Source organism: Ochotona princeps, chromosome 3 (genome assembly GCF_030435755.1).
Source record: "Ochotona princeps isolate mOchPri1 chromosome 3, mOchPri1.hap1, whole genome shotgun sequence".
Lineage (NCBI taxonomy): Eukaryota > Metazoa > Chordata > Mammalia > Lagomorpha > Ochotonidae > Ochotona > Ochotona princeps.
The window spans coordinates 60,495,505-60,520,971 of NC_080834.1; the positions used below are offsets into that span (position 1 = coordinate 60,495,505).

Here is a 25,467-nt window from a genome sequence, read left to right on the forward strand (position 1 = left end):
TATATATCTGCCCTTCCAATAGAAAAATAAAGAAAAAGTTGTAGGTTGCCTATAACTTGATTTTTTATGTCTAAAAATATTGTATGTAAAGTAAAAACAGCATATATCAATTAGAGGTATCTATAATATGTGGCATTTTAAATGATAATGTAAATTAGTATAGAAAGATAGTACAATTTAATGATAAAATCTCAAATTTCCTCTATTATAATATTACCAATACAAACTGTTTGTAAATAAAAATATTTAATGTAAATGTTACAGTCAAAATAAATCTTTACAAAATATATTGAATCCTTATAATCTTTTGTGAGAAGGAAATTTTACTTCCTCTAGATTAAGGTGTGGGCATTTTCGGGCTCATTATTATCCAAAGGTGTTCTGTAAAAACTGGGGGATCTGTAGGCATCGTCTGTGTCTGAGACTTAATGCAAATTTTTGCATTAAGTGGACTCCTGGCTCCTGGCTTCAGATCAGCTGAGCTCCAGCCATTGTGGACTTTTGCGTGTAAGCCAGAGAATGGACATTCTCTCTCTCTCTCTCTCTCTCTCTCTCTCTCTCTCTGTAATTCTGTTTCCAATAAAAATAAATAAGTCATTTTAAGTTGAAATCTGTGTGAGTTTCAACATACACTTCATATAAGCTTTTTGCAATGTATGGTATTTCTTTGGCAAATCTGACCAGAGAACATCCTTATGAACCTAAAATTTGATGAATTATTTTAAGTAGCTTAGATGCACCTGTTAAAAACAGTCCTGCTTAGAAGGAGCATCCAAGAGACTATATTAAAAAGCAAACACCACAGTCTCCCTTAAATCCAGAGTTCTCATTCTCTGGACCCCAGAGCACAGTACATTGGTTTCTGGTCCTCAGAGACAGTCTGCATGTTTAAAGGTAGTTACAGTGTTTTAATGATGAACTCACACTCTAGGTGCTTAGGATAGTAGGTCCTCCTAAAGGGGGTCTCTCAGAGGGGGAGCGAAATGATACTAAAAAAAATGGAAATGTTTGTGAGGGCAAGATACTTTATGAGCACCTTCAAAGTGACAGCTACTTATCCAAGTTCTGGGGATCAAGAAGCTTAAATGTGCTGCAAGGGGATTGTTCGGCAAATCATCACAAGTTCACAGCCAAATATTCCATTAGTACAGTGGTGTTCTGGGAACATTCAAAAGAAACACTGTACTCATTTTAAACATTTTTGTTTATTTTTGTCTTATTCGAAAGGCAGAAAGATAAAAAAGAATAGACATAGAGAGGCATTCCCTCCGCACGTTCAGTTTCCAAATGTTTGAAATACCAGGGGTTGCGGCAGGCTGAAGTCGGTTCTGCATGGATGGCAGGTTCTTAAACACTTGGGTCATCATCTCCCAGGACCAGATACAAGGACTCAAACACTTCATATGGGATGTGGATATCCCAATGACATTTAACTGTTGCATCAGATACCTGCCACAGCATATGTTCAGAGCAGGATTACTGGAGAAGGGGACTTTTACCTGAAGCAAACATGGGAACTTCATATTGAGAATTAAGTTCAGCGTGTTCTGCAGGTGCTGACACACTTTCCAGGATGGGCCAAAAAGTGGCACAAAGTCATGGAAGTGTGAAAGAGCAAGGCTTGTTTGGGAAAGTAAGTGCTTTGGTGGATGACAGGCAAGGGAGGCAAGACACAAAGCTGGGGAAATAGACAGGAATCAAATGGTCAATATTATTGCCTTGTTTCTTACACTAACATCATCCTGGGTGTAATCAGGATCTTTGAAGGGAAGTGAGTCAGCATCGTGAGTGGGCAAGTGTCTTAGGTCACGTCAGGTACGCTGTGGCGCATACTGGAGATGATAATGGGAGAAAAGGTGATTGGGAGAGTGCTTGGCTGTAATCCACAAGATGAGAGAGGCTGAGGACATGAACTTATGCAAACAGGATAACACAAGATGGCAAGCGGACAAATTGGAAGCCTTTTTGAAGACACTTGAAAGATTATTACAGGACGTTTGTTAGCTGTGACGATGATGAAAGAAGGATTGGAGCTGGCCTGGCAATACGGTGGGAGAGAACAACCTCCAGCAATGTTGGCATCTTGAATGGGATCTGGATCCTGTCAAGGTAGCTCCACTTCAGATCAAATTCCCTGTTAATGGCCTGAAAATATAGTGAAACGCAAGCCAGTTACTTGAATTGCTTCTATCCACATGGGAGAGCTGATAAAATATACCCCAGCTCAGCTACTCCGTCAACCTCAGAAGTGAAGCAGCAGACAGAAGGCTCTCTGTCTCTCCCTCTCTCTGTGTAGCCTGATTTTTAAAGTAAGAAATAAATGACAAATGGCAAGAAAGAAAGGGAAAAAGAAAGGAAGGAAGGAAAGAAGGAAGGAAGGGAGAGAGGGAGGGAGGGAGGGAGGGAGGGAGGGAGAAAAAGAAAAAAGAAAAGAAAAGAGAGAAAGAGAGAAAGAAAGAGAGAAAGAGAGAAAGAGAAAGAGAGAGGGAGGGAGTGAGGGAGGGAGGGAGGGAGGGAGGGAGGAAGGATTGAAGAGACCATATTTGTCTTGGGAACTGGAACTGGATCATTTTAAGTCTGAACACAAATCACATCACATTCTTCCTGGCAAATTTTGCATCCACCATTATTCCCATTTTGTTTCTATTGGTTCAAATTTTAAAATAATATATGCTTATGTTAAAATGCCTGAAAATAAAAATGCTGCTGTGTTTCATTCTAGGGCTTCTCTCAGCATATGGAACAGGATGGTTAATGAATACATATGTCTAAGTCCCTGGACAATGAATTGTGCCAACTGCAGCCTAAGCTTTACTTAATATTATATCATAAATATCTCCCTATTATTACACATATTCCTTGGGGGTCATTAAATGTAATTTAATTCTTAACATTAGATTATTGTATGGCTATCTTACAATCAGTTTATGTTTTCTGGTTTTGTTATTTGTTTCTTTGTAGCCAGTTTTTTGATAAAACTTTTTGTGTAAATGCATTCAAACTTTTCTGATAATTTTCTTGTCACAGATTTCTGGAAGTAAAACTACCTTGTCAGAGATATAAAGAAACATTTTGTCTTCCAAATATTGAAAACTATTTTACAGAAAGCTTGAAACACTGTCATTTATTTAATCAGACATATGACTTTCATTTAATGACCATGGAATTACCTCTTAATTTTATTTTTGATATCACAATTATTTTAATTCTTCTTGCTTTACACTTTAAAAGGTTAGCTAGTAACTATGTTCGTGCTCACCATGAATCTTTAGAATCTAATTTCCATCACTGGAAATAACCCATATAATTTCTTCAAATTTAAGTTGTTTTAAGGTTTAAAAAAATGGAAGATCAAGGACAGAAACCATTCATTTCCTTGATTTTAAAAATGTCTTATTTATTTAATGTGCTCCATTTGAAAGGCAGAGACTGACAGGCAAAAGTTAGGTTCTCCATCCTTTGGTTTATTCCCCAAATGTCCTGAGGCATTGCTTCGTAGGCAGCATCAGTAGCAAGTACAGTCAGCGCTTGAACCCAGGTACAGGATGTAATATCCCATGTGGTATGTTAACCAGTAAATGTAGTGTATCCTATGCTTAATAAATGTTGGAATATTTATTTAAACATTACTACAGGGCCTGGCGGTGTGACCTAGCAGCTAAAGTCCTCTCCTTGAATGTGCCAGGATCCCATATGGGCACCAGTTCTAATCCCAGCAACTCCACTTCCCATCCAGCTCTCTGCTTGTGGCCTGGGAAAGCAGTCGAGGATGGCCCAATGCCTTGGGATCCTGTACCCGTGTGGCAGACCTGGAGGAAGTTCCTGGCTCCCAGGTTCGGATCAGCACAGCACTGGCCATTGCGCTCACTTGGGGAGTGAATCATCGGACGGAAGATCTTCCTCTCTTTATCTCTTCCTCTGTGTATATCTGACTTTGTAATAAAAATAAATAAATCTTTTAAAAATTACTACAAATAATACTTAGTACATACTCTGATAATTATTTTAGATTTGATGTCCATAAGATCAATTTCAATATCAGGGAAACAATTGTTTTCAAGGTTCTTGATTCAAATTAGTTTGCACTGCCCAAAAGACAAATTAGTTTGCATTCATTAAAACTACACCAATATTTCTCAATCTTCTTGGTGTCAAGACCATTTAACATCCAGTGAACTTATTCATTATATTAGAAATTAAAACTAGCTTCAGGTGTTTGGTGCAACAGTTTACACACTGCTTTGCAAACCTTCTTCTGCGTTGGGTGCCGGATTTGAGTTCTGGCTCCGTTTGCATCCAGCTCCCTGCTAGAGTGCACCGTAGGATTCAGCAGTGAGAACTCAGTACTTAGGTGCCTGACAGCCATGTGGGAGAACCAGGTGGAGTTCTCAAGTCTGGACTTCAGCATGTCCAGGCACTAGTTGCTGTGGACATTTAGGAAATCTATTAGCAAGTAGTCTCTCTCTCTCTCTCTCTCTCTTTCTCTCTCCCTCTCTCGCTCTCTCATTTAACTACAAGAAATTAAAACTAGAGAAAGAATATTCACATAAATATGCATTTATTGATAACTCATCAAACTTTCACTTTGCCTTATTACCCAAAGTCTTCCCCTCTGCCTTATTCATAATACTGGTTCAGGTCTTCACTTGAAGCATTTCATAACATTGCTTTTATTTTCTTTCCAGAATGTTGTAGGGAATTTATATTACTTGTCATCGACTGCTCTGGCAGATCATAAGCTCATAAGCCCTCCAAATAAGTCTCCCTGACTTCATACATGCCACAGCTGATCCGTGTGTACCCAACAGAAACCTCCAGAAATAGAAATCTGTGCTCTGAAACACCGATAATCCATTTAACTCCTCTCTTATTGTAATTTATAATCTTCCTAAATATAAGCAAGCCTCCCTTTTTCCTCATGAGTCTAGTCTCAAAGCTGTAAATCAGGAGAGAAGCCACAGGGACAAACACGGCCCCTTCGAGGCTGTTTCTGCCACACACAGAACAGCACTGTGCTGCTGCCACACGTTCACCCCCTACTCCCACTCTTACTGTGACCCAGTGAGTGTCAAACACTTGCCAGCATACCAGATGTTCTGAAATACTACCTCTTTCATTCCTAAATTTCCAAATGATACATTTGTATTTCTAGTCATCACAGAGCTACCTTTTCAATGTGAACATACACAATTTGAATGCATTCTTAATAGACTATTGAATAGCTCATTTTATTTCAACTCAAATTGCATTGATTTTGTCTAGATAGAAGCCAAATTTCCTTGTATAGCCTCCTATGTTTAAAAAGCCAATTTGATTTTGTCTGCAATAAAGCTGAGCTTACCTTTTAAAAAATTGCTTGCAGCATTTGGCTTTACACAAATTATGTTCTGTCAAAATACTTTATAATGGCAGCAATAAATATTGCCCTAAGGAAAAATATAGCTAAAAGTTGACTGAGAAATAATATCTTGATACTATGCCACATTAGGATAATTTTTTATTTTCTGTAGATAATATTTTATAGCCATACCTTTTGAAAGAGAACCTATATTTTCCCCACAAAGTAGAATATTTAAATGGAAAAGTTAAGGATTCATGATGCATTACTAAATTATGAATTTGCCACCTCCATACATTTCTACTCATAAAAGCCCTCTTTCCACTTTGAGCTAAATGAAGTGGTTAATAGTTTGGACAGAGTACTTAGCTTCTGAAAATAGCCTGCAGATAAAGGATGACATTAGTGATAAATATTATATACAACTGACAATTTACATACACTACTGGGGCATACTGTAGAACATGGTAATTAGCAAGCACCCCTGGCGATGGTGTCTGTATCCTCCTTTCCATCTGTTGCTTCCCTTGGAGTCTCAGGCTCCAGAATATTAAGCATTTGCAGTGTTTCCAGTGCTGTGAAACTTCACTTTAAATCAAGGTGTATTTTCATACATATATCATATACTACAGCAAACTGATAATGTTATTGACTCAAACACTAGAGAACTTTTCTATACCTAACACTTACTTATCAAGTTAACATCGAGATATTTGAAAGACACTTGCAAGGTTTATCTAATATCCTGTTACACCTTTAAAGCCATGAAAATCAGCCCTGGATACCGTGAGTGTCATGTCATATAAAAGATAAAGGTGAATTATTCTACAGTTTTGGAAAAGAAATAGTATCAATTTTATGTAAGATAAGATCAAATAGTTAATATTGCTTCAATATAAAATAAATTATTGTGATTGATACAAAAATGAAGACATTTTATAGAATAGTCATAAAATACAAACGTTAGATTTCTTGTATTAATATCCACGTTCTGTTATTTATTATACATGTAATCTGATCAAATTTCTTTATCATTCTTCTCTCTCTTTGTCTCAAATTTGACATGTGTGACCTGAATATCCAGCACTATGTCTGGAGCCATGATGAGGATTACGGGCGCTAATAGTCATTGAGAATTCATGACACTATGTGCCACAGAGCAATTATATCAGTATCTGCTAAATAAAGTAGGAGGAATAAACACACTATACTTATCTGACGACACTTGACCCTGAAAATGTGGAAAATGGCAATAGACATGTTCATGCTAATTATGCACAAACCCTTCTATTAATAGTTTTACTAAATATTAAAAATATCAATATAATGAATCCATTGGACTACCCATTTTATCACAAATAGACATAGTTTTTCATTAAAATTAGGGTATTTATTTTAATATCAGCCATTATTGCTTGGAAGTGTTTCTTGTTTTGGATTTTTGTTTTAGTGTGTAGCTTCATTTTTACTATCATTTAAAAATTTATTAACAAGGGTGAGGCAGTCGCAGACCCATGGGGGCCTCTTACTAGAATGGAGAGGGGTGGACAGGGAGAAGCTGGGTGAGACAATATTTCGCTTTTCCCTCCTCTGTCTGTGGGGCGATGAGGTGGGAGAAACCACACTGCTCACCGTCACACCACTTCAGCATGCCCAAGGATGGAGGGGGTTGTTTGATGCCTTTGAAGCCCAGATGTGCGGAAAAAATGTTCCATGGGTGTTACCTGAGTGGTCTTAAGTGCTCTGAGAAGTTTTCAGCTTAGATCAGTGTGCCCCCAGCCTGCGTGCTTGTTGTAGAGCCTAGTATTGTTCAACGTCTTTACATCTTTGATGAAGTACTCAGAGTCTTCTGTTGCTCTAGATCAGCTGGCTAATTCCTGGCCCAGTAACGAGGCAATCAGTCCTACAACAGGTCTAGGGCTAGAGCAAGTGTCTGTGTGGATCTTCCCCCGTACCAGGGACTGAGCACAAGGGTCTTTGTTGAGGAACCCTCTAAGAGCCTCACCTGGAAGGTCCTCAGACCTTGCTCTGGGGTGTGCGAGCTGTTGCAGGGTGGTTTCAGTCTACCCCCTGTGCCATCCAATGCACATAGGAGTGTATACAGCTGCCTGGCCAGTCCTGTGCCAGCCCTGGCTCTCATGTGACATGTTTGAGATCTGCAGACTGGCCCAGCCCAGCCCAGCTGAGCCAGCCTTTAGGTCCAGCACTGGCTGTGGCATAAGTCGGGGTGACTCCAAAGAAGCCCTACTCTGACTGCATCCAGCCCTGATATTCTCTGGCAGTTGCTTTGGCCTTGCCTGGCCTGTTCCCTCTAGCCCAGTCCTCATCTGTGAGTGCTACAGCCTAGCCCAGCCTGGACTGTAAACAGCCCAGACTCTCCTGTGCACCAGCGATCACTATTGTTTAACAGAAGCACCCCCAGATACACCCTAAAAGGCCCAGCCACAGTCCCAGTCCTCACAAGTGCTGGAGGGTGCTACAGACAAGTCCAACATGGCTGCCCCCAATCCAACACTCGCCGGCAGTTGCTATGACCTAGCCCCATTGGCCTGGAGGAAGTGTTTCAATTAGTCAATTTATTAAAGATATTTTTTTAAAAGGCTTATTTGTTTATTTGTATTGGAAAGTCAGATATACAGAGATGAGGAGAGAGCGAGAGGAGAGGTCTTTCATCCAATGATTCACTCCCCAAGCGGCCGCAGTGGCTGGAGCTGAGCCAATTCAAAGCCAGGAGCCCAGAGTCTCTTCCATGTCTCCCACGCAGGTGCAGGGTCGCAAAGCTTTGGGCCATCTTTGTCTGCTTTCCCAGGCCACAAGCAGGGAGATGGATGGGAAGCAGGGATGTGGGCACACGAACCAGTGCCTATATGGGATCCCGTTGCACTTGCAAGGCAAGGACTCTAACTAGTAGCTACAGTGCCATGTCCAAAGATAATTTTAAACAATTTTAAAACATTCTTTATTGCAAGTAAATAATTTCAATTGAACTAAAGCCATAAGACCTCAACCCCAGAAGTGTAGATTAATAATTAGTTATACTTTACTCTGCAGCTCTCAGTAGAAACTGGCTAAACCTGAACCACTAATATTGGACAGGCGGGCCCAATGCAGTAGCCTAGAAGCTTAAGTCCTCACTTTTCGTGTGCCAGGATCCCATATGGCCGCCACTTCTAATCCCGACAACCAAGCTTCCCATCCAGCTCCCTGCTTGTGGCCTGGAAAAGCAGTGGAGGACAGCCCAAAGCCTTGGGACCCTGCACCCGTGTGGCAGACCTGGAAGAGGCTCACGGCTTTTGGCTTCAGGTCAGCACAGCTCCAGCCACTGCGGAGTAAATCCTCCCACTTCCCTTTTTAACAATAGTAACACTGCTATTCTTTAATAGCCAAATGATCTTTCTAATCAAAAAAATCCCAAATATCATAAATATAAGAAAAACATAAATTAAAAAAGCTATGATTGTGGTTAAAATGTGGGTACTTTGCTTATAGGATAACTGGAACTACATACTTATTTTGATTTTTCTTGCTATGGTTTGAAAATGTTCCCCAAAGGAATGCAATGGCAAATTAGTCTCTATTGCAAGAAGGGGAGAGTAGGTAGTACTGATTAGTGACCAGAGCGTGATAGTGGGGGTGACTGGATGGACTAATTCCTTTATCTCAGGACTCCAACCCTGTTTATATTACTGTCCCTGAACCCCACTTCTTCTTGCCTGGATGACCCAGGAAGAAGATTCCCACCAGATGCCACCTCCTTGACTTAGGACTTCTCCACCTTTAGAGCGCCGAGAAATGGTGTTGCTTATAAACCCATGTGCATTATTTTGTTACGGCAGAACAAAACAGACCAAGCCACTGACTCCCATAAATGTCTTTTAAATATCTGCGGTTACTCCATAAACAGCAAATGTAAAATCTTTAGGCAAATTTTGCTCGATAACAATTTATTTAAAACTGTTCCTCTGTCAGTTATCTTTTAGATCATTCCAAAATTCAGAGGGGTCAACTGGATCTACTGCCTCTGCTGATCTAGGACAGCCCTGGCTGATCTTGCCTGATTTTGTGCATGTACTGGTGAGCTAGTGGAGAGGCCATGTGCTTGACATCTGGGATGACACAGCACACGTCTGGATGTTGATCAGCTGTCTTCTCAGGGCAACAAAGAGAGATGAACCATTCTATCATCCTGGTATAGAGTAACCTAACCTAGTCACATAGTAGTCAAAAGCGATGAAGAACAAAAAAAGGAGCAAGCAAATAAACCAACCAATTTATGTCCACTTGATGCTGGTTTCAGAATGAGTATATAATTTCTACGTTTGTATTGGCCAAAGTAAATTAGAAGGTCAGCTTAGATCCAACGAATGGAGACAAACTCTACCTCTGGATGAATATATTAGTACAGTAATGATCATTCCTGTAAAACGTCACAACCACTTGAGTAATTTAGGACGAAGTATTATTTAGGAATAATTTACTGTTTTTAATTGTACTGAGACCTAATGTAGGGATCTATGTACATATGAGAAGAACATTGACTAACTGGTATTTTTTCACCTGTTCGTACGTCTGAGATCTTGCCTATTTAGTTTTAGTTACAACATGGAAATGCACAAAGAGTAACCAATCTACTTGGCTTTAGAAAACCAGAAAATTTCAGTCACAAATAACAGGAAGCATTTGCTAATTCTCAAGATTTTCAAACTGAACCCTGTTGGTTCTATGTCAGCAAATCACATCCTTCCCTCTACCTTTTTTTAGTGAGTTGAATGGGAGTAGTCACTTCAAAAGTAAACAAAGTGATATCTATTTTAAACAACCTGTAGAACTCAGTTAATTTGATTTCTTAACTTTCAGCATAAACATGTGTTACAAAGTTAGTGTTTGGGGCTAGCTCCACCCGCGGCGCCAGCATCCCATATGGCTGCTTGTTCAAGTCCAGGCTGCTTCATTTACAATCTCTTTGCCTGTGAATATGCCTGGGAAAGCAGTGAATGTGGTTTAAGTGCTTCGACCCATGTACCCATGTGGAAGAATTAGCAAAAGCCCCTGGCTACTGCAGTCATCTAGGGAGTGAACCAACAGCTGGGAGCTCTGTATGTGCGTGTGCCCACCTTTCTCTGTAACTCTGCCTTTGAAATCAAATCAAATAAAAATTGTAACAAATGAAATAAAATTAGTGTTTCAACTATGTGTCTGTAATCATAGTAAGCCAGTCAAGTCTGTACAAATGTTCGAAGAATGTTTGTTACGGCTTTCTGTCCTGAGGGGCAGAATCCTGCCTGAAATTTTAAGTGAAATCCATTTCTCTCAATGTGTTTTAAAAATCCATTAAAAAGTAACAGAAACAGAGAATAAATGCTACGAATACAGTAAATCCAGTATAGATTCCTTGCATATAAGTGTATAAGCACATGTAAGTCTTGCTGTGCAGTTGATAGAATCCTTGACCACCATCTTCCACTGAAGGTTTCTCCTCTTCATATTGTCTCAATGTAATAGTAGCATCACTTTCTACTTTGTTACTTAATCCAGAAACACAGAAATGCTTCCAAATGCCTCTCCTTAGTTCCCTGAATATAAATAAGCGTGTATGTGTTATTTTAGTGTAACTTTGCTGTTTCAGAAACTGAATAGGCAGTTTTCTAAGTTAAATGTTGAAATAAACTACTCTGAAATGTATAAGAATCACATGCAATACACTTGTAGCATTGGATTTTTCCTTGAATCCTAGAATTCAGCTCCTGTTAGCTATAGACATTAGTTGCATTCAAATAGATCATTAAAAAAAAAAAGTGTTTCCCTCTGAAAAGGAAATCAAACATTCAAACACTGAAAAGTTTTCTCAATAATGACAAAAAATGTTTATGAAAAGCACTGTACAGGCCTGTTAGAGGAACTTGAGAGAACATTGGAGAAATGTTTGATAACCTCTTCAACAACATTTTAATTATAATGCAATCTCTCCTCCCGTCAATGAGTCCAATCTATTATAATATGAACAACAATCTGTTTGCTACAACACATTAAGGAGTCCAAATATCTGGAACAGGTCATATCTCATTTGCTATTGCTGATTAAAACAAATAATGGATAAGATGGTTTTTTATCTTGTTTTTTAATAATCTCTGCACTCATATTCCAGCTTATTTCAGGAATAGAGCTAATACTTTAATACTTGAATAGCTATAATTTTCTAAGTTGTATGAATCGTATAAAACTTGGTGTGAAATTTGTGTCTTTAGGTAGTTTTCTAATAGTAATTTATAATTTCTCATTTAATAGCATTTTAAGCACTTTGTTGAATGTAATGAGATCATTCACATACATATTGTCATGGCAGGACAAAATATGATTTCTTCAATTATAGAAATGGAAAATTCTCTCTATTCACTATCCTAGATCATTCTATACTCATGGGCATCACTTACCCTTTCTGCCTATCATGTTCAGTAAATTTTAACTATTATGATTAAAGGAGCTGACATTTGACCTAAATGATTAAAACATTAATTCAAATGCTCATGTCCGATATCAGAAGATCTGGGTTACACTTCCCACCTCTTCCTGCTAACGTGCACCCTCAGAAGCACTTTGGTTCCTACCACCCACATGGGAAGCCTGGCTTGAATCCCTGGCTTCTTGTTCCAGCCTGACCCTGAAGGTATTTAAGGGAATGAACCAGTGGATGAGATGTCTTCCTGCTTATTTGGCCAAGACTCTGCTTCCTCCTCAAGTTAAAACAGTTTCAAATGATGTTTAACACTGTATGTGTGCCCTCAGCTGCTCAGACAAAAGTGATGGGCAACAGATGTAATGGAACCCATCCTAGTTTCCTCTGCTTAGGCCCAGTGTTGGCAGACAGACCGTCTTTGCTTGCTTCTCACTTAAATTCTCAGCTCTTCATTTCTAAGCTACAAAAAGATTTCTCCTACTCCTGTTGGTACACCATTTGTTCCTGTTTTCATATAAAGCAAAATCTGGAAAATACAGATTATGCGTAAAGGAAAAGATTCCACTGGAAGGGCATTTTCTCTTTCTTTACCTAGTATATTTTTAAATGTGTTTAGTTGGTTGTTCAACCAAGTTCAGGGCATACTTTCATCCAACCCCTAATCTATCATTGCAAACAGAAACTTGCTGTTTTTCTCTGCTGATAATCTATCTTCTAACAGGAGTGAGGATGACTTCAACCATAGGAGCAGAGTTCACACACAGAGATTTATTAATTGGACTTCACAGAAGAAATATATTCAATTGATTCCTGTGAACAGGGGCCATGCTAATCTTCTCTGCATCATTCCAATTTTAGTGTATGTCTTGCTGAAGCCAGCCTCAATTTATTTCCTTCCTCTAGTTACACACCTTTACTTTTTGAAAACATAGACAGCTATGATAGGAAGGAAAGCATACATTTAAAATGAAGAAGAATGAAGGGATGATTCCAAATTGTGCATCTATTCTCTAAGGGGTAGTTTCCAGAATATTGTTTTTAATGAGGAACAAATCATTATTTTCTGCACAGGAATAGAAGACAGAAGGCTGTCCTGCCGAAGGACTCCCTCTCCTAAATGTCCTTATCCTTCTTTCATTATGCTATCTATTTTCCCAGGATAGCAACATTAATTTGACATGGTTGAATTATGCTACCTACTGTTTCCTGTACTTCACTTTCTGTGCCTCAGGCTGGGTTTCCCGCTTTGGGGATAAGGGCCAGAAAGACATTTCTAACTCCTGTACTATGAGAAGCAATTAAGCTACAAGTTGTGTAGCTGTAAGCAGTTAACCTCACAAACCTAATAGATTATTTGATTACAAGGAATGCTGAGAATGTTGACCTCTCTACGTAAAGATGCATGAAATTACAAAACCTGTGGGCTTTTTTTTTTTTTTTTTTATTTCTGTAGGACGGCAAGGGAAGGTGAGGAGGAGGGTTTATTAGACATTGATCTTACTCCATACTTTGGGATTTACATATAAACAAATAGGATAGCAGTCTATGCTCCATCATGGCTAAATTATGATTCTATTGTCTTTGTGATTACTATCTTCATGTTTCAGGTGAAGAGTGAAACCACTTTATTATTGAAGTTGAACAAAAGCAGCATTTTTAAACATTTTGTCCCCTGAACTGAATTAAAAGCAAATGAACAGGCATAAAATCCTTTATGGACACTAATGAACCCAAAATAGTCTAATTAATTTGAAATTTGCTAGTACTTTCAAAATTAGCTAACACTGCAAATTACAGTGACCATGATCAGGCCCTTAATAACAAGGCCTATTGTATGAAATGTAAGAGTCAGCAAAAACACAAATGAAAACCTTTCCACTTTAAACACTTCAACCAGAACAGAAAGTGAATAAAGCAGGATGAAGCCTGCATTTTTAAAATTCTCTCTTACAAAGCATAGTTAATAAATCACTTCAAAGTAGGCTTCTTTTTTAGTACATGTTTTTTTGTTTGTTTTCAACATCAACTCATCACAGGTTTGAGAGCAAAGTTCTGTTTTTCCTCTTGGTATCACAGTGATAAAATTCCAAGCAGTCTTAGTAGGCCATCTAAATGCTGGGGTAACAGATTTTTAAAAGCCTAATTATATTAGTGAAATCATACTGTGGAAAAGAAAATTACATTATTATTTAATCTAACAGAAAAACAAAATTTTTTTTTTGCTGTTATTATTTGCTGTACTATTTGGTTGCTATATTATTTTGCTTAAACTTTTTGTATTATTTTACAGATTAACAATTTTCTCATTCTGTTTCTATCTGGAAATTTCTGAATTATCTGATATCTTGACTACTAACGAAAAAGCTTTGGCAATTAAGTCAACATTTTTTCATGATCGATTCCTCTATTTCTGGTATTTCACTATTTACAGATAGTTAATAAAAGTTTCATGTATGAAGTGAACATTTGATTCAGTGGTTAGGGCTCAGTTAAGGACATCCACATCCCATGTCAGAATGCCTTGGGACTCAGTGGTTAGGGCTCAGTTCAGGAAATCCACATCCCATATCTGAATGCCTTGGGTTAAATTATGGATCCCCTGGCTTTGGTTTGGCTCAGCCCTCCCTACTAAAAGCCTTGGGAAAGTCAGTCTTTGTTTATTTATCTTTCTGTTTTACAAGTAAAATGAAAATCAATAAATAAAAATTTTAAGATTTTTTTTTAAATTTTTGTGGCTGATGTGTATTTACTTCTAAGGAAATACAACTGGAGATTTTTTTTTTGTCCAAAAAAAAAAAACACTATGTCATTTTTTTTTTTAGTTGAAAGGCAGAGTCATGGAGAGAATGCAAGAGAGAGATCTTCCATTCACTGGTTCACTCCTCAAATGGGTGCAGCAACTGGGATGAGATGATCCGGAGCAAGGAGCTAGGAATTTCAGGATCCTCCAGGTGAGTGTGGGGGCCCAAAGCCTTGAGCCATTCTTACCTGCTTTTCCAGGCAGAAGTAGAGACCTGAATCAGACATGGAGCAGTCCGGGTATGAACTGGTGCTTTATGGGATGTTGACACCACAGGCGGAGGATTAGCTTACTATCCCAAAGTGCAAACCCTTGTGAACTATGCTTTTTGAGATAGCCCAAATGATGTAAATGGCATAGTGGATCTGGACTAAATGATGCAAATGATATACTGGATCCCAGAGCATCTTTTAATGTCATATTGGCTGGATTTAAATCTCATCATTTATCATAAAAGTAAAAATGTTTATATCTACTTAATTCTTGTTTTTTGGGGGGGAGTGGGCGGAGTCCACTTAGAAAGCATAACACCTGACTTAGAGACAAAAGTTGTGAAAAAAAAAATCTATAAAACTGACTCATGGAATGTAGATAAGAGACTTTTCTTCTATTTGTTAAAGATTCTGTTGTGAGCCAGTTTGCCCTGCATTTTTGGCGTCATTTCATCTGGACCTCCAGGCAGCTCTGAAACTCCTGATCAGTCTTTTTGTTCATCAGTTCTCATGATTATTTGCTGCTTCATTCATGAAAGAATAATTTTCCCTCATCAAAACTCTTTTTTCTTGAATAGTTCTCAATGAAAAATGCACTCAATGTTTCCTCCTATCCTTTGAAAAATCTCACAATGAATTTACAATGACTTTCCCAAACAAAGCAAAATACATGCTTCCCCCAAACTCCAGATGCCTTACAACATCTGACAACCATACAGCTAAATTCATACTAATAAAAGATTTATTTTTCATCCTGAATTTTTTTCCCTATAGCACATTGTTCCACTTATGATTGTTACACATACAGCCAATTATCTAAGCTAATGGAGATGAGCTGTGGGAAAGATAATTAAGAAGAGCTGATAATCAACCCTGCTATTAGTCAGGTGTCAGCCAAGAATCTGGTATGAGACTTCATGAAAAGGCTGTGTGGTAAGAAGGCAGGCTTGAAGTCACAGGATAGTTACAGGGTGGCAGGGAAAAGCCATTAACGAGGTGTGGGGGAAGCACAACTGGCCAAGAAAGAATATTTGAAAACAGGTGATCACCTATTAATATGCATTTTATGGGCAATATGAAATTTGCTGCTATGTTTAAGTCCAAGCTTAGAATACGTTACTAATGAGGTGAAATTGTGCATTGAGTTTTTCTTTCCTATCCCACTGGATAAATGTTGAGACCTATTCCTTGCCAACAGCCCTAGAATCAATTTTCAAATGTGCTTTTGTAATCAGGAATAGAAGAAGCATAATCCATTTTGGGTTCAATATATTGGAACACTTGATTTATTCAATCTAATAGTCTGAGCATGTACATAATTCAGCATTCGTAGTTTGTTGATTGTGGATCGTCACCACTAATTTTGTTAGTTAAGAAATATGCCCTAAAATTATAACCAATTGTTTTTTTACCACTTTAGTTTTTTGCATTATGTTGAGCAAGTAGTCCGTGTAAATATGTGAGAGTATGCAGGCATACCCTTACTAATGCAGTGACTATTAAATGAAAGCCTATTACATGATTTTCTACCCTAATTAACCTAACGTTCTGGCGATATTGTGGATGTGCTAGAAAACATCAGATTCTTTCTCTATGTAAAGACATAGTAAGCATTCCAGTATTGCACCTTAAGAATAGAATCAGAATCATGAACCAATGAAGCTGAAGAAATATTAAAATATATATGAGCAAGTAGTAAGAGTAATGTATAAGTATTTTTAATAGTCACCTAAAAAAATATAATAGTGGAAATTCTTGGCATTGCAGGATAGTTCATCAGTTTTATCTACAGTAGCTACAAAGTTGGGAAAGAGTGGCAGCTTCAGACCTTTCAATTTATAGCCATCTTCGCCGTAGCTCTACACTATGGTCTCCTTTGGGCAATAAGACTCCAGGGTCTCCAGTATTTTTTCAGTTACTAATACCATCATGCTCTGACAGATAGCAAGTAATAAAATAACAAGTAAGAAATCATTTTTCATGATTCTTCAGAGTCCAATCTAACTTCAAACTGGCTTCCCTCACCGTCCACTCATGCCATGGAAGCTAAGCTTTACTGGATTCCTTTTCCTCATAGTGGAATCACTTCATATATTTTTCAGTAGATTAGAGTCTGGGGGATGTTTTTCTGATTCAGAGCATCTTGTAAAATACAGTAGAGCCTAGAAGCATTCTGGTGAAGGAGACATAAATATCCAACAAAATGATCTTGTTTTATAATATTTCAAATGATATTAATTTCTTTTGATAAGCATCTTGATTTTTCCCCCTACTAGTTAAGAAAGTCTACAATACTTGGAATCATGATTGACTAAATATAGTCCCATATGATTTATATAAAAATTGTAAAATTTTTTAATACCTTTGTATAGGATGGAGCTGAACACCCAAGAACATTAAATTGCATTTTACTAAGAAAGATCAATAATATAATGAATTAATAAAAGTTAATATAAACAGTCAATTTTAATTGGTTCACTATTAAGGTCAATAGGTATTATTAACTTTCATTTTTATAAAATATTTCCATGTTAATGACTCCAAGATCTATTGTTTTGAGGATTTCCCTAGGCATATGAAACTAAGGTTGAAAGCAGTTAAGGGTGCTTAAATTCCTTTACAAGCCTATTATAAGCCAATATTCAATCAAAATGATTATTACTAGCCATTAAAAAATCCACTAAGTATCAAGGGTAATAACTCTTGCATGTTATTACTGGGAATTCCCACAAAGCAAAAGGCTTTTGTGTTGCTGTTTGCATAGGCTGCTTAATTTATTTGACATCCTTGGGAAAAAAAAAAAAAAAAGCAGCAGAGCAGTTGAGCAGTTTTGTCCCCATTATCTCTGAACAAAAAGTGTCAAAACCTTCAGGCTAGAATTAACATGAGATAGGCTATTACAGTTGTAAGAGCATTTAGCAGCCTTCCCTACTGACTTGGGGTGATAATATATACAGACCCTGCGTAATCCTGTCTCCTCTGCTGCCTCCTGTCCTCCCCTCCTTTTCCAGTAATATACATGCCTTATTATAAATCATGATAAGAGGTAAACAGCAGTATTTTACTACTAAAGGGACACCAATGGTTGGAGTTTTATCTTGGCAAAATCATATGAAAAAAAAAATCACACTTTTTGTAGTATCGTTTGCTAAAAGAGAAACCAAACAGTGAAAATCCATGACTTACACTTTGGAAACTAAGCTTTCTGGTATCCTTTCATTGGAGAAGATATTTTAATATTGTTAATTTTCACAGGCAAGGAATCAAAATGATATATAGATTATGATATGATACCTTAGGAAATAAAATACAGTTGTTTCAGTAAGTGCTGGAGAATTCATCTTTCTGATTCAGAATATCCATAATGATATCTACTTAATATGGAGTTTAGCCCAAAGCATATTTGCATATTTAAACCCAGACAGTCTCTTCCTGGAAACTCATGAAACAGAAAGAATCAGAAGTGATGTCTGAGCATTTTTAGTTCCTGAGTTTCTCCAGATATTTCTAGTTAAATTTCCATCAAAATTATATCACTCCCTTAAAATTAAAGTTAAATAAATTAATGTGCACACATCATTCAATTTTTTCTGAATATTAGACATCACAGAATCCAACCAATTTTATTAGGTCATAGAAAGTTAACATAAGGCAGAATTTATATTTTCTACAGATATTCCTTTATCATATTATTTTCAACATCAGCACAATAAAGAGTCAGGGCTATATAGTCCTTTGTTATGAAGGGACAGCTGAATGCATTGTCTGATATTTTAAAACTTCTTTGGCTTCTAATTTGATCTGTCCCCTTCCTTACCTCTCTCACACACTCCCACAAGTTACGACAACCAAAAATGTTGTGGGGCAACATTATTTTCTTGGAGAACTATTGTTGTAAGCAAAAGAAGTAACCTAAATTTTGCAATATTATAATTACACCATTAACAATTGGAAGAGAAATGGCAATATTTAATTTAAGAAAGTAATACATATACCATCTAGAGTAAGACAGAAGTGGGCTTCTCATGTCTTTCCCGCACACATTCTAATAAATCAAGTTTTTTGACAAGTACATGGAAAAACATGCAGTCTGAGTATAATACAAATGATTAATTATCATTTTCTTTGTTCAATCTGCCATAACAAAATATCATAAACTGAAGAAATAAACAAAAGAAATTTTAATTCCTCCTGTTTCTGAAGGCTGGAAGTGCAAGTTAAGTATTCTATGGTTGTGGTCTGCTGAGGGCTCATCTGCTGACTCCTGTATGATCCCTTCCTCGCTGTGTGCGCAAGTGAACCCCTTCACATGAGCAGGAGGTGGGAGTGCTGAGAGAGCGGACTAGAGTGTCTTCCTGCTAGGTCTTCAGTCCAACTAGGAGGACCTTCTCTGATGAAGTTATTCAGCCCTAATTGCTTTCCAAAAGACTTCAACTCTAAATACTGACAGATTAGGGGCTAGGTTTTCAATAAACAATTTTTTTAGGATTTATTTTTTTTTTATTTGAAAGACAGATTCACAGAGAGAGAAGGAGAGACAAAGTAAGAGAGATCTTTCACTTGCTGTTTCATTCCCCAAATAGCTACAAGCACAGGAAGTGGTGGGTCTGAAGTTAGAAGCTGGGAGCCAAAACTTCTTCCAGGTCTCTCATGTGGGTTCAGGAAAGTGAGTATCTGGGCAGTCATCCATTGCTTTTCTAGACACATTAGTGGGAAACTAATTTGCAAGTAACAGAACAGCTGGGACTCAAACCCATAAACAGAGGCTTAACTGATTATGCCATGGTGCTGGGTCCTCAACAAGAGAATTTTGAGGAATACAATATTCAGTTCATAACAACCATTACGTTTCTACATAGAAATTGGATGTTGATTGACTGATGAGAGAAAATTTTTGGTTTCTACCTTCCTGGAAAAAAAGAGAAATTACTATCACTCTTTGTATATCACATACGTCTCTCTTCACCTTGTCTTCAAGTTAGGTATTAAAACTCCTTGATATTTTATCATATGATTAATTTTATATCATGCTGAGTTCAAAATCAGCCTGCTTGGCATTTTATTCATATGTACATATAATAGGAAGAAGCAATAAAATCACAAAAACTTTTATTTAAAAAATGCATAGAATCCAAGAATTGTGGGACATAGTGTTTTACACGTTCCTACAAAACTGATCTATGGTTAAAAGCCTCGGTGAGATTATTTTTAGGCATAGTGACTCTGGTGGCAAAAGCGAGGCAGAGACCCTGGGAATGAGAAGTGAGTTTTCTGAAGAATCATTTCGCTGCCACAGTTGGATCTACTTTGTGATCCATGAAGTTTTACACCTAAGGTTTTTGTGTTTATATATTTCATAATGTAATGAAGGAGTTTCAGTTACATGCATCTGTTATGAGTCATGAATGCAATGCTTTTGTACTAAAGATAAATGAGATAGCCTTACCTCGCAAATAACTCTCAAGTAAGTCAAAGTCTAAAGGAGAGTCAGATCTGTAAACCAACTGCACAACACAAGCAATAAATGACATACAGGAGCAGAGTTCTATGTAAACATAGACAATGAAATAATTAACTGTACCCAGGGAAATTGGGGAAGATTTTGTGCTAAGTTGCATTTATATTGAATGAGGAAGCATGGTATGGGTTCACGTTGCTACGTATGAGTCATCACATGGTAAATTAACTTTGAAGAAAACCAACAAATGCAGATATTTAGTTTCAGTTTTCACATAGTTCTCTCTCTCTCTCTCTCTCTCATTTTTTTTTTTGTTTGGTTGGTTGTTTAAGACAGAGATATGAACCTAATACCTTTTTACCCAGAACTTTGTCTAACATTGTGAGAGTTGCTTTAGATATTTGCTTAAAGTTCAACTATGCAAAAAAAAAAAAAAGTTCAACTATGCATTTTGCCATGGAAATAAGCCTTTTAAAAGTAAGGCAATTAAAGGCAGGGAGCAAGAAGGCTTTAGAAAAAAGAAAGTAATAAAATGACATGCAAATGCTGCTGTGCAAATTGATGCTAGATAAATTCTTAAATATGGTCTTAGTAACAGACACAAAAAACATGAAAGAATTTACTCAAAAACGATTCCCAATCATCAGTGACTGACCATGAATAGAATAACCAGTGCTGGAGTACTGTGATGGCTTTGTGGTAAACTCTAGACATGACCTGAGACAAAAGGGTGCTGCTACAATGTGGCAGCAATATGCACACTCCAACACCAGGAGTGAGAGAAACTGCTCCTGCTCCCGGTCCTAGTCACAACATGAGATCAGCATTTGGCTTAGTATACCCGTGTTGCAGGTGTAATTGCATTTTAACAATCATTTTCTTCTGTTACTATAGTATCCAGGGGTTCAAAAGAAGTAAACATTCAAATTATTTAAAACTCCGACATACGTTACTATTTATGACTCAACTTGGGAGTTTTCTCATTCCTAGCAAAGCTTTTTCAAGAGGGAACATGGAAAACATAAAAACTGCAGCTTCTGGTTGTCACACAATCAACTTTTGGTTTGTATTTCTTGATTTCTCTCTCAACACTGAATTTTTTTTTTAACCTCAGCTAACAATTTGATTATTAACCCTGCCCTTTCTAACAACTTCACGCTGAAATCCCTTAAAATGGTCATTTCAGCTGTATTTTGAATTCAATCCCTTTTTCATTTTTCTATACATCTTCAGCATCATTTACTACCTTAATGCTTTATGTTTTGACTCCTTATTCCTGGAGTGCTTTGAAATACTAGTTCTCATTCAGCCTCCATCCCTCTGTCTTTTTTTCCTTCGGTTTCGTGCATGTTGCTTTAAAGAGTTTATTTCAACAAAGCTAATGACTGTAGTTTCTTAACATTCCTGAATGCCAAGCTGTATTTGCAGGTGTGTACTGATGGGCTTCACTCAAATGTCTCAGATATATATATACACATACACAAGCGTATATTTATGTGTATGTATATGAATACATCCTTATATATTATATAAATATATACTAACATATTCACATATATATTCACATACATAAATATATATGAACAAATTCACGTATATTTCATATATCATACATCTGTATATAGTATATGTATGTAGCTATTCATCTATTTATGTTACTTATTTGTAGTATAAATAATATGAATGTATAAATATTATATGTAGATATGTTACATATATTTCATATATTTGTGCCTATAAATATATGTTTATATAAATATATAATATATTTTATGCATATATTTGTGTAACATTATATATATATGAAATACATATATGAAAACATGAATACAGTGGAACTCATTGGTGTTCCCCCTTCAAATCTGCCTCCTCCTGCATATTTTACCCAATGTCTCTATTTATTATTCTCCAATTCTAAGTTTAAACTGACCATAACTCCACTGAAATATTTAATTCACCTTTTTTATACTAAAAAATATTGTATTTATTCTAAAATTGCTATATTACTCTTTTCTTTCTTAAGTCGTGCAAGGACTATATTCTAGGTAAAATGTTTCTAAGATCATTCATTAGAAATATAGAATTTTAAAACAATAGCAGCATCTAAGAATTTAACATATCAGTTGGAGTCAATATAAAATTCCTCATAAAATGAAATGAAAAACCTAAATATATACTTATATTTAAATAGTATTATTAACCATAACAGCTTGAAATATCTAAAGTCTGAAAGTGTATTTTTACCATTTATCTTTTCTTCATGTTTGTTCAACATCAATATACTAGAATATGTAATAACTTAGAGTGGTATTTTACTCCCAGTTTATCTTCCACAAAATTATGTTCTCAGAAAACAAAGATTGACGCCACAACAAGAAATTTACTTAATGTTACGAAACTCCACATATATAAATTATACATTTTCATGCATGTTTTTCTATAATAAAAAATAAAATAAAGGATTCTAAATCCAAGGAAAATTTGTACAGTGATTCTTAAGATGATCATCTCTTCATAATTACAAATAACATAGTCTTTGGTTCTCCACTGGTTCTCTAAGTTCCTCTGCCATGTGTTTTCTGTCTTCTGATCCTCACATTATTAGGTATTTCTTTTTTAAGATTTAGTTTATTTTTATCAGAAAGGCAGATATACAGAGAGGAGGAAACACAGAGAAGAAGATCCTCCATCCGATGATTCACTCCCCATGCGATCATAATGGCCGTAGCCAGGAACCCAGAGCCTCTTCCGGGTCTCCAACACACATACAGAGTTCCAAGGCCCTGGGCCGTCCTCGACTGCCCTCGCAGGCCACAAGCAGGGAGCTGGATGGGAAGCAGGGTCAAAGGGATTAGAACCAGTGACCATGTGAGAACCCGGCCCACTCCAGGAGAGGACTTTAGTCATTAGGCTACTGCTCCAGGCCCTCACACTATTATGTTTTGCAAGACATTTTGAATCTGTCTATGTTGTTCCCTTACCCAAAACATGTTTTTTTTTTATTATTTTGTCTAATCTTACTGATGATTCAATTTCTAATCTCTCCTTTGCTAAGTTTACACAGACTTTCCCAGGATAATTGTTCTGTACACAGTTCAGTACTACTAGTCCATACGCACCTTTGCCACAGCAGGTATCACCTTCTATTACAGCTGATCACTGGTCATGTGATTTTTCTCCCCAGCAAGACTGTGAACACATTCATGGCAAAATTGTGACTTATATTCTTATTATTTAATACGGGGCAAGAGCATAACTGTTTAACCTCTGTATTCCTCTTCTTTAATAGAAATCTTAGACTGATTCTCTGCTTATTATGAGTTGCATTTGGATGTCTTATTGAGTGTAAAAATTTTTTTAAAAGGTGACAATGAATAAGAAGAAATGTGAAAAATGAAAGCACAAAATTTACAGTATTTTGTTTAATCTAAGAGGCCATCAATTCTCACAAGTAACATGATTTTATTTTACTTAAAAAAGTCTGTCAGTTAACCTGTAACATACTATTTTCCAAAAGCACACATACATAATTTCTACTTTTGTATTTGTTTATAGGTTTATATATGATGATTAATTAATTAATTAATTAACTTATTGATTTATTTCTTTGAAAATTTAAACAGTTGTTAGGGAACAGGAGTTGGACACAGCAGTTAAACTGTAAGTCGGAATGCTTGTATTCTGGGAGAGATTGTCTGTGTTGGAGTCTGAGCTCCACTTCTGATTTTTATCTTCCTAATTATATGAATTCTGGTATCAGCAGCTGATGTTTGAATATTTGGGCTCTTACCTCTCATGTGAAGGAGACAAACTGAGTTCCAATCCTAGCTTTGACTGACCCAGACCAGCTATTCCAAAATTTTGGTTAGTGAACTTGTGGATGAGCTATCTGGTCCTATGTGTTTCAAATAAATAATAAATAAAATGTTTAAATGAGAAATTCCTTTAGATTTATTTAGATGCATTAAAGCTTCTAACTGTAATTCAGATGAAAACACGAGTGAATTTCAAAAATCTTGCAGAAAAAAAAGAAGAGAAGCTCATTTTGGTGCAAAAAAACTTGAAATCATGTAGGTGTTTCTCCACATTACATGTTTCCGTGAATGCTGTGAAAACACTTTCTGTAGGTAAAATGTATAACCTTGGAAAGGTAATAGTGCTTTCTAAATGTCCATTTCAATTGATTATGGAATTCCTATATTACACTCACATTGAGTCCCACCTTACAAATCTTTTTGATTCACTCATTAATGATCATATTTTCTTAAAGCTGATCACTCCCTGTGCTTCCATCTGCTGATGATGCAGTCATTTTGCATTGCTTCACTGTTTTGCTCAGATTTTTCATCTGTATTTTGGCCTCCGTTGTATAGGTTTTAATATCTGACACTATGTCAACCTTATTAGAAGATGTCAACAGATAGCTTCCCATAAGTCACAACTAATATATATTTTTAAACATTTATTTATTTTTATTACAAAGTCAGATATACAGAGAGGAGAGACAGAGAGGAAAATCTTCCATCCAATGGTTCACTCCCCAAACGAGCGTGTATTTTTCAATGAACCCAAAAAGTTTTGTTGATTTAAAACTGTTAGATGTGAGGTACATTTACCCTAGTGATTAAGATGCTCTGTTCTGCCGCAGAATATCTGGCTTCAATTCCCAGCTCCAGGTTCTTGCTAATGTAGATGCTGGGAGACAACTGTGATGGCTCTAGTACCCGGATTCTGGCCATCCCTGTGGGAGACCAGGATGATGTTCTGCACTCCCGGTTTAGGCTATGGTTTATCTCCAGACATTGGAAAACGAACTTGTGAGTGAGAGTGCTCTCTCTCTCTCTCTCTCTCTCTCTCTCTCTCTCTCCATCTCTCTCTCACACACACACACTCTTTCTCTCTCTCTCCCCCCTCCCTGGTTTTATTTTTCTATCTAAAACAAGTAAGTAGAAAAATAAATTAACAGCTGTTCGGTTTTGGTAAACTTGTTTCTAAACACAACTGATGTATGTCTACCAAGATGAAAAAGAAAATATTGACTCCTTTTAAATAGTGATCTTGGGTGTCTTTTCAGATAATTATACCCAATCTATGAGCCCAGTTATTGTATTTGTATTTGCTAGTGTTCGTGTGTTAATGAGTATTTGTGCAAACACAGAGTAATGTTTTAGAAAAGATGCTCTTCTGAAGTGTTACAAGGTTAAA

At 36.8% G+C, this 25,467-nt stretch overlaps 1 long non-coding RNA gene and 1 pseudogene across 1 annotated transcript in view; both read right to left on the reverse strand.

Annotated features, from left to right (window-relative positions):
- LOC131479911 (uncharacterized) overlaps positions 1–25,004 on the reverse strand; it is a 135,759-nt gene extending 110,755 nt beyond the window's left edge. Inside the window, exons 1-3 of the long non-coding RNA XR_009245167.1 lie at positions 24,879–25,004; positions 20,251–20,297; positions 19,365–19,501 (exon numbers count right to left, since the gene is read on the reverse strand). This is a non-coding gene — a long non-coding RNA (uncharacterized LOC131479911). The remainder of the gene's footprint in view (positions 1–19,364; positions 19,502–20,250; positions 20,298–24,878) is intronic.
- LOC118758976 (U6 spliceosomal RNA) lies at positions 12,582–12,669 on the reverse strand (annotated as a pseudogene).
- Positions 25,005–25,467: the final 463 nt, after the last annotated feature.